This window comes from Patella vulgata, chromosome 2 (genome assembly GCF_932274485.2).
Source record: "Patella vulgata chromosome 2, xgPatVulg1.2, whole genome shotgun sequence".
Taxonomy (NCBI): Eukaryota; Metazoa; Mollusca; class Gastropoda; family Patellidae; genus Patella; species Patella vulgata.
The window spans coordinates 71,340,242-71,355,950 of NC_065880.2; the positions used below are offsets into that span (position 1 = coordinate 71,340,242).

Below are 15,709 nucleotides of genomic sequence, written 5' to 3' on the forward strand. Positions count from 1 at the left end.
ACATGTGCTTGTCAAATGATGACATCAGTTTTTTATAATTGTATCATTAATAAAGACCATAGATTCCTAGTTCAAAGAAACGTCACTCAGTAATAAACAGTAATTGTATTCCATAGTATTATTACCTACATATTTCCAGTTCAATTACTAATTTAATAAAAGTCATTAAAACAAAACGATTAGATTTTAAAGAGAAACGGTCAGTATAATGATATATTTTAAAGAGAAAAGATCAATTTAAAGATATATTTCCCCAGCAGTCATTGTTCTAAATATATAAGCAACAATTAGAAAACTTATCCAAGTTAAAGGGGTAGGGGGAATATTAAAGGAGCGAAATCACTATTATTTGGGACCTAGAAATTGACTCAAATGGGTCGCAACGTATATAATAATGTAATATGAATGTATATAAACTGATTTACATATACGACATAGTGAATTAATACAATTTAATTAAGTGCTTTTACTTAAATTGATTTGAGTTAATATATTCTGTTTTATACTGGTTTATTTCAATACTGAATTATTTTATTCTATAGAAAATAGCTTTCCTCAAAAACAAAATGAATGTGTTTTCAACTACCTACAGTATTTAATAACCTAGCATGTCTTTACTCAATTTAAATAAAAACAATATTTATGAAGCTTTAAGCTCTGGTAATAAAATCGGACTTACAGACATTAATAAAGCTTAGTTACGCCCACTGTCATAAAGTTTTCTATCAAATAATACATCAAGAAAAAATAAATTATGAACAGAATGACATGCTTGTCAAGTTTAACCTACTTCGCGGAATTTATATTGCACGTAATTTGGTATAATAAAGTAATTTATTATTCTAATATTAAACTTATAGATATTAACAAATTCAACTTAAATTGAAACTTTAGAAATTTACCATCAGTTTTAAAACTTATTATTCTCTGGTTTATGATATACTGAATATAATAGTGCCAGGACCCCCTGGTGTTCATTAAATTAAGTCATATTCACATCATAAGTTATCTGTCATCCCCCAACCCAGGTATTTAAATTGTAAGTAATTTATATAATAAAATAATTCATTATTCTAATATTAAACTTATAGATGCTAACAAATTCAACTTAACAATAAACTGAAATTCCAGAATTATACCATCATTTTAAAAATTATTATTCTCTGGACATGGGGTGTATGATATATTGGAGCTAGGATCCTGTGGTGTTTATTAAATGAAGTCATTTTCGCTTCATAAATTATTTGTCTCACCTTCAAATATATGAAGTATTTATGTTAATAAGCCTTTATTTTTCTTGTGTCATATGTATACATACTTAATAAAGATGTCTATTTTTCCTATAAATTGTCATGACTAAAAGCTAAATGTATTCACAAAATGTAAATTATTTACTAGATATTTCACGTCCCATACACACGAACGTGATGGTAATAGTGATTTATTGATAAAAATTTCCATTAGTTTGAACATCTGAATACAAACGAAAATGATGAATTTTACTATCGGTCAAATGTCAGGAGTGACGTGCATTAACAACAGATAGGTCTAAAAAAATATAATCTTCTTCTTTGTCAAATATTCCATTAATTAGAACATAATATTTTCTTTATAACAACAGCTCATTAATTCTCCAAATAAGCCAAATGTAGTTGAGTGTGAAACTATCCGTATAAAAATAATACTTCTAAAATATTTCTGAGTGACAGCATATGAGCTAAATCTGCCTATTGCAGGTCTTTTTTCTGGCTTCAAATGTTATATTAATTATTATTTAGACATTTATTCACATAACACGTCCATACTCTCCTACCAACGGATGGCTAAGATATTGTTCACCATATCTTCAATAGAACATTAATATGGACGCCGCTCATAATGACTGCTGATTAAAGTACTAGAAATCAAGACTATTTAAGCTATTTCTTTTCATAACTTCGCTCAGAATAAAGTAATTTTCAATATAAACGTATTCATTTTTCATTATCTATTTTAAAACTAATATAGCAAGCACAGCCAGCTCTTTTATCTAAATCTGGCACAATGCATATTTAAATTAAATGGAATCCTTCCATTTCAATTCTATTTTATAACTTGCTGTCTATCGTCATAATTTGTGCTTTTTCGTATATATTGGGAAAGAAAACGACTGTTTAAAAAAATTGAAAGAAAAAAAAAACGGCTACATAAAACATGTGTATAACTCTCCAGGTTTAATATATATGTCATGGAGATAAAATTTGTTTTGGTCTTTGAACGGAAACAGAGCAGCGTTTATCTCAATCAACTGCGACTGTCTTTATTTTTTTTTTCTTGTTCTGTGGATTGGTAGTTATTGGAAACCAGAATTTTATCACTAACAGCTATTCACTTCTGCTAAATATGGAAACCGTAAAACACAATGTCAGTTTTCATCATGTTCTGAAATGAAAGGAAATTACCATTAAAATTGTAATTACAAATGTTATTTAAAAGTAATCTTTTAGCAGTGAGAACAACAAATCAGGATTTCTTTATAATAAAAAGAAAATGTTTGTTCGTAAAAAATACCATTAAATAAACAATGGCTATAATAATAGGGCAATTACTGAACTGTGTGACTGTCGTCACAACCTAACAATATAGTACAGATTTAATCAGCCATTTTGATTTTTATTAGCCTGCAGCTCATCACTTGTTCCTAGGCCATATACCTAAATAAGATCAGCAGATCTCACAATACATAGTTCTGTTCTTTTGATTAGATTAAGGAACTTATTTAGGAAACGTACACCAACCAGCAGTTTTGTTGTCTAGATGCTGTCCATGAAATGGGGGAAGGTATACCAGTATAGTATTAGAAATGTAGGGAAATGATGAATTTAGCTGCACCTGATAAAATGTCAGGCATTATATAAAAAAAACACACACACATAAAACTATTTTTATTTTTTTCCAGACTTACATGTAGGTGGCTTAGTCAGTAAAGCATTGACTCACTAATAAAGAAGTACAATCCCAGTGTTGACCAAGAAAGTTTCTCAGGATTTATCGGTGTGGTTTCCCTTTCCGCTTGTCAGTGGTGCACAACGAAAGGTATTTAATCGTTCGGAATTTTCCTCATAGCAAACTGCATGATACATGCTTTAAAGTCCTGCTTTTCTACACTGCATTGCAGAAGCCAGTCTTTATTAGCCCCCATTTCCTTTGTATGGCACCAAAATTCTTAAAACTATAGTCGTTAATTCAACGTCATATGCCACACCACAATAAACAATTTACCAAAAAATTCACTTCCCTTACAGCAAGGAGTGTTCTGTTATAACTAAGGGTATGTATCAAATCAAACACAAGTGTCATTGTGCAGATCAACGTACCTCAAAATATTTACACTGAAGAAAACTTGTTAGGATATTATGGAGAATCCATTAGGCCTAATTAATGACGATGGAGGCATCAATCGTATTTGCTTCCAGTAAATTTTGGCGATTAAACAATTTCTTAGAGGATAAGATTTTATTGATGTTATACATCCGTATATGGTGGCGGTGATGTTCTTTTCACAAATCAGATTACAGAAGAGCCATTGAAACCACGAGGGAGACACGACCAGACAGCCAACTAAGTCAAGTATTCCAAAAATACTAACCAAATCGCACCATTGAAATGTCTGAGAATATCACGATGCCTACAAATTTTCCTTTACACTTCCTTATAAAGAAAAGAGCTGTCTGTCAGTCCGTCTGACCAATATCAGTCCGAGATAAACATGTATTGTTCTTTTTTTTCTGTGAGATTTACTTGAACCCTCGAAGTAGACGACCAGTTATTTAGGTTATTGTCTATAGACCATTTAGATAGGTTGCCAGACAACGAAACATATGCTCATAGAAGATCAGAAATTCGTAATTCCAACTATTAAGGACTCTTTTAGATGCATGCCATTGTGTACATGGGAACTTGTTTTTGTGTACAACCTGAACAACTGGACAATGTTCCTACTGAAGTCCTCCATTCTGTACCATTAACCAGGGGAAACCATGCAGCAAAAATCCCAGACTTATTTTGTCAAGACCAAGATTAAATCCTGGACCTTGTGATTAGTAATCCAGAGGTTTTCAGATTGAGTTGACAACAGATATGATAGTATCCACAGTAATAGACCTTTCTCAATTAGAAATGTGAAGACCCCTACAACTCAATTCCAGCATGTACAGTAAACTTTGCATAAGTTGGATCTAAGTGGACTGACCAATTTTATCCAGTTAAGTGAAGATCCGAGTTAGCCGAAGACCGAAATTCAATCTATGCTCTATTAGAAATAAACTGCAAGAGCAGTATAATAATTGATTCAAAGGCACATTTCAAGCTTTTGGACACAGATCACCAAATATTCCTACGCCGTCACCCACAAAACAAGGGCCAAAGCTATTTTTAGTCTTCCTCTCCCTTTTCCCCCTTTTGCATGGCGATTTTTGTTGACTTTTTGGTGTAGAATCGAAGAAAAGGGTTTGAAAATACATTTTCTGCCAGGTTTTGGTGAATATTCATAATTTTGATGCGGAAGGATACAAGAGTTGAGAGGTTGGTTAGGTTGAAATGTAGGGCCTGAAATTGCATGTTTACTTGTCTCTACTTCCAGCTTGTGTATCTCAAGTTTTTCATGAAGAACCTCATACGTGCTTTTGGGCAAGTGGTTGCCACATGTTGCTCTATCTGTGGTAGAAAGCGTTCTACCCAACGAAAATTTGGGAAAAAATTAGAGCCGGTCTAAGATACGAGAATTAACATTGGAGTCAATGGGGAAATCTTTAGTGATCTGTGTCCTTTTATTCGTTTGTGTGAGTAGATAACTTCCGTTTTGGTGTGAGTAGATAACTTCCGTTTTGTCGCCATCTTTGAAAAATGTCCTAAATTTTCCTGGAAAGTGTCTTGTACAGAGACAGCGAGTTTCGAATTTTCCGGGAAAATTCTATTATAGCATCGCGTCAAATAGGCTGATAAGAGTCAAAATGATAGAGGAAAGTATTTTGGGGCATGGAATACCTAACCAAGTTTTAGACCATCTGGACGAAACTGACAGTGAAATTCTGTACATACTGCTGATCCCACTTAGGCGAAGGAAAAGAGCAGGAATTAGATCAAATGGACCGAACATTTTGATTGGAGTTGAGCGAAGATCCAACTTACGTGCAGAAATTTAATAAGAGAAACGTGCAGGATCAAAGGGTCCAAACGATTTTATCCGAGTTGAGCAAAGATCCGATTTATACGAATCCGACTGAAATGAAATTTCAGTAAATCGAGTAAATCTTGCCAGATCTATTATGCCTTTTGACGACGGATTAAGCTATTGATGTAATTGTAAAATACCTTTTTCTAAAGAAGATAAACGATGCTTAGACTTGATAAACTACTCATATCATAGATGTTTTACATTCAGTATCTATCAAATAAATGAAGACAGATATTTATTCAGGAATATTATTGACAATAATTTGACAACAGTACCTGAATTAAACATGGAAAACTTTGAGCAGGTGTATCGAATTTGCGGTATTTGTTTTGTTTGTGTGGTAATCATAAATATTAAAGATGGGTTCCCAGAAAAGTATTTATCAGGTAGTTATTTCCAATAAAAGTATGGTAATTGTGGTATATATGGAAAGTAGAGATATCCAATCTTACTAGAAAAATACTGGATTCCCCGAAAAACACTCATGGAGCGTATACAGGACAAAAATGTAAGGGTTCCCCATATCGACAGCCCGACGATTAGGAATTTCTGCACGCGTGATGTCAAAGGTCACACGCGAACATTGAGTGCTTGATGTACAAGTTGATAAACTTTATGAAGAGTTAGACGTACAACACTTTCTGAGACGTGGGTAGTGGATAATCCGAGAATTCAATTAGGATTCGATATTTGTAATAAATAGTAAGCGATTAAAGACAACATCGTCTTATGTATGCAATGAATTCTCCTCTGACTTCCAAGAGAGGTAAGTCACGTGACGTAAACATGACCTGGTTGATCGAATTTTTATAGCAGGACATTCCTTCGCAATTACAATGTTTGAGAAGGATTTGAAGTAAAGTTATGACAAATTAATTAGTTTGAATATGTTTTTAGTCCATATATACCATTAAATCACCCAGTTTGTACGCGGGAACCCATCTTTAAGCCGATTCAGAATATGATAATAATAATATGTGTAACACATTATCAAGAAATATTTATTGTTGAAGTTTGTTGTAAATATTAATGGGAATTAAAGATTATTCACCCTATTTCTTGAATATAAATTTTTAAGGCATTTTGTAAATTGATAGAACAATATAAACTATAACACATACTTATGAAAAAACAGCTACTAATTTATTTGGATGACATTTCGAAGAGTATTCTCTTGCCCAAATAAATTATTGCTATTCCACGAAGTTGACAACAACCACTATTGACCCAATTTGTTTCAAAATGGATTGAGAACCATGTTGGAACCACAGTATTATTATGGAAAAATTGAAAAGATCAAATGAAATGTCTTTCTTAAAAGAATTAAATGTTGATAGTGAGAAAAAATTCGATTGTAATGCAATTAAAGGGAGAAGGAATCTGGCTTTACAATTTGATTAACAGTTAGAGCAAATAAGGTTTATCTGTGATCGTGTGTTTACACTCATTTAACAATTTATTTGTTATTTCAATAATATTGAAATGAAAACAGGGCAAAGGGTCACTGTGAGCTGAGTTTTTTTGTATTCTATCAGAAAACTATGCTGCTTCGGCCTGGTCAAAATGTCTATAGACATGTACTTAAAGATGCATTATGTAAGACCTAAAGCTGCCTATTGAAGCTCTTTTTTCTGGCTTAAAATGGTATACAAATTGTAATTTAGACATTTATTCACATGAAAAGGCCATGATCAACTTTTTAAAGCATTCAATTGCTGATATATTGATCAATGGTTTAGACCATTTGCTCAGAATAGAGTAACATGGCTGAAATTTTCAATATATTCATTTGTCATTGTCTAATTTTAAAATGGTTAAATATTACCTAATGTATCTTTAACAAATATAGTGCCATGTTCTGTTCACGCTATTACAACATGTCATGTTTACATCACAACTTAACGCAATCAGGTGAGTGCCAATCACCTGGTCGAGTCCAGCCTAGTGTAATAAAGCTTTATACGAAGATCAGACAAGGCTAATATACATGTCATTCTAAATACTAGACTAACATCAAGTACATTATGATTATTATATCATATCATATACTACAATACACCATATATAACATACTATATTTTACTTACAACATTACTCAGTCACTTTATAGACTATTATAGGTCAATAGGTCAATTTCATAAAAAGCAAATGACAATTTCTTAAGGTACAGGTACCTGAATACGCTGAATCTCATAATTATTATATCATAATTTTCTGCAATAGACCATATTTAAACATAATATATTTTACTGCAAACAGGTCTACTGGGGGCCCGTCCAGCCCCAGCTACTTTCTTGAGAGGGTCTTGCCGATCTCCCTCCCCGCTTCTCACATCATTCACTACTGAAGACCTGAATTGATTTATATTTATCACAAAAATTGTTATATTATTTAATGGTATGTAACATAAATATTGCTCCCAATGTTATTTGTAAAAGAACTATCATTTTGTACAGTGATATGTTTTAAAATCATAAAATACTGTTTTTTGTGTTTTTTCCTCCATATTAACTTATCCAACTATTTGGAGCCAGAATTCCCACATGTATTTATTTTCGGAGATTAGATTGAAGACTAATGAAAACCTTGAGTCACTATGTCATATATCAAACCAGAAATAGCTTGTAAATGATTATGGTCATATTCATTCAACAGAAATCATTAGTTTAAATGAAATCTGATATTATTTGGAACCCACACATTACACTTCTACAGAATACTGAGTTTAATGAGAAATAGAATTGGCCAATGTTTTGGGGGTGGGGAGTGGGTGGGGAGTGGTGGGGGGGGGGGATTTTTGCTAACAACAAATGAAATGAAATGGGGTTTAACGTCCTATTGTTCTGCTCCTAAACTGGGCTAGTGAAGACGGACATACACCATACAGGGAAATTTTGCCCGGGAAGCAGCACTACGGCCTACTCTTATATCGAATTCCAACTGCCAAGGGATCTTTTACGTGCATGCCAATGTGTACACGGGACCGAACGACTAGACAGCTGTCCTTGTCAGGCCCTCCGTCCTGCATCACTGACAAGGGGAAACTACGCTTGAAAATCTGGATGAACTTTCTCGGCCAATGCAGGGATCGAACACCCGACCTCCAGGCTAGCGAGCCAGCGTCTTACCAACTTAGCGACGTGATCCCCTGCTAACAACAAACATGTATTAGACTATAAATAACAGAACTAGTAAATGTGTACCTATGTATATTCAAGATTCCCCACTGCTATTATATTCAAGATTATTTGCCCATTATTATTGGGGGGGGGGGGGGGGGCAGTGGTAGTTGAGCAGTAATGGCACCCGATACCCAAGGTTACTAATAGGGCTAGGGTACTAAACTTTTGGTTACTGTCCAAGCAAAATTATCCACTCAACACAAACTAGGTCATTTTGGGACTAACACATGGTTCAATTTTATTTCAATAATTCGCTTGCAAGCGCGTAGTTGTGGAAAGAAACATTACGATCTAAAGTACACAGGTTAGATCATTCGGCCAACCTACGCCCCTTTTTTCTAGCATTATTATGTTAACATGTATAAAATACACCATCAATCATTTCCTATAATTGCTCTATAAAAGGCAAGATTAATCTAATCTAAATGACGCTAAATTTTAAAGAGTAATGGTATTCCATAGAATTGTTTCCTGTGTATTACAGTGGTTTTCCTTGTACTCTCACTTTAACTTGCACAGAAGAGTGGCTCCCCCCCCCCCCTCCTCTTCTGGAACCGTGTTAAACTTTTAAACACATATTATGCGATGTTAATAATAACTTTAAAATCTTATAAGCTTATATATGAATAAAAAATAATTTTCAAGGCTAGAACAACTTATGAAATAGAGCAAAATTTAAAAACATGAAAAGCTGGGTCTCCCTCCTCTGGTAAATATGTAACCACATACAATGTGCTATATACCAAATCTAGGCTTACATAAATAAATAATAAATTTCACAACTAGAACTACTAAGGAAAATTTCATGACAAAGTGCACCGAAGTACATAAAGGTGTTTTACATAAGAAGTACATAAAGGTGTTTTACATAAGATGAGTTTTTAAGAGTAAAGCGAGAAAGTAAAACCTGTCCTCAAGGTGTAAAGAAAGCCTGATGAACACAGAAAGCTGATTACAACCATATTAGTCAGCATCATTTGACATTTACAATTTCAATTAGCTTTTACTTTTACCAATAATGAAGCTGAAAGAATTGGGGGCAGATATTCCAACAGAAGGTCATTTCATTAATTTCTTTGACAAATTCACCGTCTGTCTTACACACAGTATCAAAAGTGTTAGACTGGCTCTTCTTCTCTTGGCATCTTCTGTTAACTCAATGGTGGAAAAATCAATCACTATAGAAATAGCCCCAGAATAATGTTAGAAAAAAAAAGAGAGAAGTCTTGATTAATACTGTATAGGCATAGTATTTATAGCTTTATGTAGCATTTTAATAACAGATCTATCTAACAGTATTCCTATTTTAGACCTGCTTATTTCGATCATTTGACTTTTTTATAACATGGGATAATAATCACAAGAGGATTAAGGATCTTCTCGGACTAATTAGTATCAGTCCAGTATTCATTGAATTGCTATAAATTATTATATTATTAATCATAAATGTCTATCTTATTAAAATGATATCATTGTAATCTTCTTCCATAAATGTTACAATAATTTAAAATTTTCATAAAAATTATGATACCCACAAAATTTCAGAAAAACAATATCTCTCTAAACATAAGTAAAAGTAGCCAACAGTGAAGCTGATAATCCACCCACCCAACCCAAACTTAATTTCAAAATAAATAGATAACACTCTTTTTACTAGCACATTTTTATCTTTTTATAAAGCAATTAGCAATCAAACTTCTTATCACTCTGCTTAACCTGAGCAGAAATTACTTATTATCAAACTTAGTCCAAAGCGTTGAAAAATCAAATTGCTCAACTCTGCTTTAGCAGAAAAAGCTCATCATTGAACTAAGTCAAGAAACAGACAGACCTCAGCTTTGCAACATCAGACTCGGAAAACCTTCAACCAATGAACATCTACACCAAACTCAATCAGAAGCAGAATTAATTTGTCCTAATAAGTGTGAAGGGCAGACAGACAGACGGACAGAGCAAACACATTTTAATACTCACCTGGTTTCTTCGAAAGGTGGGGGCCAATATGAAATGAGTGATCATAACAGAAACTGATCAGTAAGCTAATTTGGTTTTGTCAACTGGTCAGATGGTCTGTCATTAAATTTTATGGCTGTGTATTGATATGTTCACCTAAACAAGTGGGCTGACATTCAGGATTCAGCTTAGTGTGATTCACAGAATTGCCTTATGTGCTCACATTTGAAATCCAGTTAAAAATCACATCAGTGTTTCTCAAGATGAGCCTAAAAATAAATTGGATGCTCCTGCCGAACCACAGACAGAAATGGCAAATATAAGTACTTTAAGTGGTTGGTTCGACAGAAGTAATAAAGATAAGTATTAAACTTTGATCCCCACAAAATAAAAATTTAAAAAATCACATTTAAAACTTCATAAATAAAAATTTAAAACATCACACGTTTCTGAAACAAGATTTGAAACATTCAATATAATGACAGATGTAAGTTTGTACAAAATGTCACATCTGCTTATAGAGATTTGAAGTTGCAATGGGTATAAAGTTATAACTACCTTGTCAATTATATGTAAATGTAGGGATTTTAAAAAATAAGTATTGGAAATATTAAACACAGCATCACCAGGCAATACATATAAGCATACAGGCAGCCTTGAGAAAGAAAGTGTTTACAGGGTATATTGATACAAAATAATAAAGAATTGTACTAAATGCCACTGGTTTTTTCTTATGACAGAGACCCTACACAGATTTTTGTCATAAACTTATATTTTCATGAAAGTTTCTCATGGAATTTTATGATTTTTATGATGTTTTTATCCTATTTTATGATATTTTTATAATGTTTTTATCACATTTCATGACTTTTTATGATTTTATCATTATCAAATATTATGATTTTATATATATATATATATATATATATATATATATATATATATATATATATATATATATATATTATAACTGTACTGACAGTAAATAACTTATCCCTGGTCCATGAAGTAGTGTTCAGCCAGTGTTATTCGGATAAGAACGTCCCACCAGTAGCACTGGTGGTATTAAAGGTCACAGTCTTCTTCTCTTATGTTCATATATACCCATGGGAGCCACGGTGGCTAAGTGGGTAAGATGCTGGCTCACTAGCCTAGAGGTCGTGAGTTCGCTGCCATTGTTGGCAGCGAAGTTCATCAGGGTTTTCCGGTGTGGTTTTCCCATGTTTGCCGTCCACATAAAAGATCCCTTGGCAGTTGGAAATTGATATAAGAGTAGGCCTTAGCTCCGCTGTCAGGGCAAATATTCCCTCATATCACATTGTATGGCATATGCCTGTCTTCATTAGCACAGTTGGAGAAGAACAGTAGGATGTCAAACCCAAATTTCATTTAATTTCATTTCATATACATATACATGTACCATCATAACATTAACTGAACACTGTCAAATACTAATAGAAAATGAAAGAGAGCAGCAAGCTGGGAGTCATAAAATGCGTGGATGATTTTCTTTTTCAAAACCGGATTTATTAGTATTTCTATAGAAATAGTAAAATTTTCTATTTTTTATGATATTTTTCCATTTTATGATAATTTATTGAGAAATGTATTTGTATTGTCTGGTATACTGGTAGCCGGAAGACGAAGTAAGAAATGTTGTATTATGTATTATACTTAAATATCTTTAGTTGTAATACCTGATATTAATTTTAATCCATTGTCATAGTAATCTATTATTCTACGTATGTATAAAACAGTATGCCTAATGTTTAATTATTTATATGCATTGTTACACCTGAAGCCCTTCAATTAAGGGCAGACAGCTAGCTTATGTATAAATATAACTATTTATAACACCTGAAGACAATCAATTATCAGAATGAAGAACTAAAAGTGGCACATTTTTTTAACTGGACGTATTTCTAATTTTTTTTTTTTTTAATGTATTTACCATAAATATAGAAGTACTTTTGTACTTCATATCTACTTTAATTTATATATATGAAGGTAAGTTCAATAAACATGTTAGTATATTATAGGAAGGTAGGTATTTATAGTATATGTACCAGAACGCATGGTATTTAAGTTTGTTTAATATCCGATACATGACATAGTAAATTGTGATGCAGGAAAAGTGTTCTCAGAGTTTATTTTTAGCTCCCAAAAACTCAAAATAAATGTGAAATATAGCTTCTGATTATTCTACAGTACACCTGCTTAGTGTGAAACTGACTATGTTCTTCATCAGGGAGTCTCTTCTGTTTTTCTCTTCAGAAGTTTCTTCTGTTTTTTACTTGAAGTAGTCTTTATTGCATCTAGTTAACAAGTTGATCTATGTGCCAGATTTTACAGAATGAATAGCTGTATTGTCAATAACTATTCCATACTTTAGACAGATCATACTATTTACATGCATAACTAGGATTTATACATGCAATTAGTTATAGAAGCATATGAGAGAGAGAGAGGGTGAGAGCAAGAGAGATGGAGAGAGATGGAGAGAGAGGTGGTGGGGGGGGGGGGTTAACATCCACAGGACTAATATTTAGTACAATTTTATTTCAATATTTAAAGTAGCTAAGTCTCTAACTTAATATCATCCAAGTCTTTGACATTGAAAACATGAACTATATGTCAATTTAAATCAACATTGATGTTGTGGGCATCTGATATCCAATATTTAAGACAAAAGAAACATTTTACCATCACGCGTTTCAAATGGTGACGCCTCATTCTTATCTAGAGAGCATGCACAATAAATACTATCGATGTAGACAGGAATAACCAGACGCTAGAAATTGCCATTCGATTGAGACTTCTGGGATATTTCGTCGAACATAACTGATTAGAAATTAGAGTAAAAACAGAAACGACTGAATGTAAATCAGTTTATATACATTCATATTACATTATTATGCGCTGTGACCCATTTGTGTAAATTTCTAGGTCCCAAATGTTAGCAATTTAGCTCCTTTAACGGTAGGAGTAAACCGAAAGACCTGGGAAAAATCCACAAATATACTACCGGTAGGCACATGACCCTATTTCTTGTCACGTACATGTGTGATATCACTTGACCTTATGATCTAAAGCACATGCATTAGACAATTCCACCAAGCAGATAAAAACATTTGTAATTACTGACTTTATTATATTAACAGGGACCGTACACAGATTTTTGTCAAAAATTCATATTTCTATGAAAGCTGAGTGGAATTTTATGATTTTTATGATATATTTCATGACTTTTCATGTTTTTATCATTATCAAATATTATGATTTTTTTAATATAACTGCACTGACAGCAAATAACTTATCTCTGGTCCATGAAGTAGTGTTCAGCCAGTGTTATGCGGATAAGAACATCCCACCAGTGCACTGGTGGTATTAATATACCCACATTACATTGACTGAACACTGTCAACAGGGGCGCACAACAGTGGGGTTTGGGGAGGCAGTGCAACATTGCTCAGTACATATGAGTAGAAAGTGATCCATTTACTTTGTGGTAATAAATAAAAACCAAAGTGAACATCTTACATTACATGTAAATGATGATGATCACTGTCTGTCTATTTGTACTTTATTTTAAAAATACAAATTTTGAGATTATGCAGGAGAATTTTCAATTGTTGTATCGAATTTCGCTTTAAGAGGGGGCTGCGTTTTATTGATATAGTGGGCCGATTTGATTTTCTAATGCTGATCTCGAGTGGGCCGATTTTTTGATGGCAGCAAGTCAAAGCTGGGAGTCATACAATGTCATATACATGTAGTGCAATTTTATATTTCTTTATGATATTTTTCAATTTTATGATAATTTTATGAGAAATGACGAAATTTTATGAAAATATAAATGTTTTTATATTGTACTATATCTGTATCAAACACAGCTTCCCATTGGCGTCATGCTGCAATCAGACTCATTCATCTCATTTTCAAGAAATTAAACGCTTGTAAATTGGGCATTCGTTATCAAAATTGAATGGTCAGCTTTAATTGGACGCAAATGCAAATTACACATAGATGATTTTTGGTGATTTTAAACAATTTTTACAAATTTTTAAACAAAGATTTGATATTAAACGAATGTGAAATAAATTAGTGTTAGATACCCAAGATTAAATGTTACCCAGATTACAGTGAATTTTGTTGCCCATTTTTTAAACACATGCAAAGTCTGCAGATTAGGACAAGCAAATAATGATCAAATTTCAAATTCACTGAAGTTTCCATTATTTCAAAATAAAAAAAAAATAAAACCAATAATAGATTGATTTCTAACACAAACACAATTCATGTCAGGAAACATTGTAAAAAATCAATGTGTGCCTTATATTTATACACAGAGGTCTCGTACATTGGAAAATACGATAATTTCACACAAGAAGGATGATTCTTTCAGAAACAGATAAAAACCAGTAAAAATAATTCACGAGGGCAGTAGGCCAGCTACCTCTTTACATTTTTCTTAACCTGTATACAGCAGCAGGAGATTGTCTGATCAGATCAGTAACAAAAGATATTAGCACGAGAAAGATCCCTCCAGCTCATTAAAACTTTATTTTTAACTCAAAATTCACCATCCATCCATTGCGAGCCATAATTATACTTCTGGCAAGATTTTTAAATAATGTCTTAACATCTAAAATAGAAATATCTATTGTTTAAAGTTGCTGATCATCATTGGTATTTTCCGGAAAATATCTAATTCATGTTAAAAGTACTCAGTTTGATTATTTAACATTTAATCGAGAAAACAAAATAAAAATATCAACTGTAGATAACCTCCCAGCTTGGATTCAATTGGATTAAGAGGCCCATCAAAGATTCCAACCAAAATAATAGATGGAGCTTGATGTGTTAATTATATTCCATATATTTAAATCATCATATCTTAATAAATACTGAAAGAAACTGACCAAATTTTGGACAGATGATCCTTTTCGAGATTCAACTTTCACAATGTACAACATTGATTTCTTTTCAAATAAGACACCTCAAGTACAGACAAGAGCTAATCTAAAGTCAGGCAGTGCGTTCGTTCTCCATTTACTGAATAGAACAAAGATTTAAATTACTATTACTTTGTTTTAAAAAAAGCCATGTTTTTTATAAACCAAGATTTTTATTATGTCTCCATATCATATTACGTCTCATTATTCAAGAAATTACCTGGAAAATGTCAAATGGACATTAAACCCAATTTCTTTGAATTCTCTCCCAGTACTTTTAAACTAATTTCGTTTTGCTTATCTTTTCTTTTTCCTACAGCACTATGTAAAATTAATCTATCTATAATGGTACTGAAATTTGTTTTCTCTTTTTTTTTTTAAGGTCTACAGAACAATATAAAATT

General features: G+C 32.6%; 1 protein-coding gene across 1 annotated transcript in view; it reads right to left on the reverse strand.

Moving 5' to 3' along the window:
• Window positions 1-938: 938 nt before the first annotated feature.
• LOC126811537 (G protein-activated inward rectifier potassium channel 3) overlaps window positions 939-15,709 on the reverse strand; it is a 35,621-nt gene continuing 20,850 nt past the window's right edge. The window contains exon 3 of the mRNA XM_050537223.2: window positions 939-2,421. The gene's annotated coding sequence lies outside the window, so the exon portion shown is untranslated. The remainder of the gene's footprint in view (window positions 2,422-15,709) is intronic.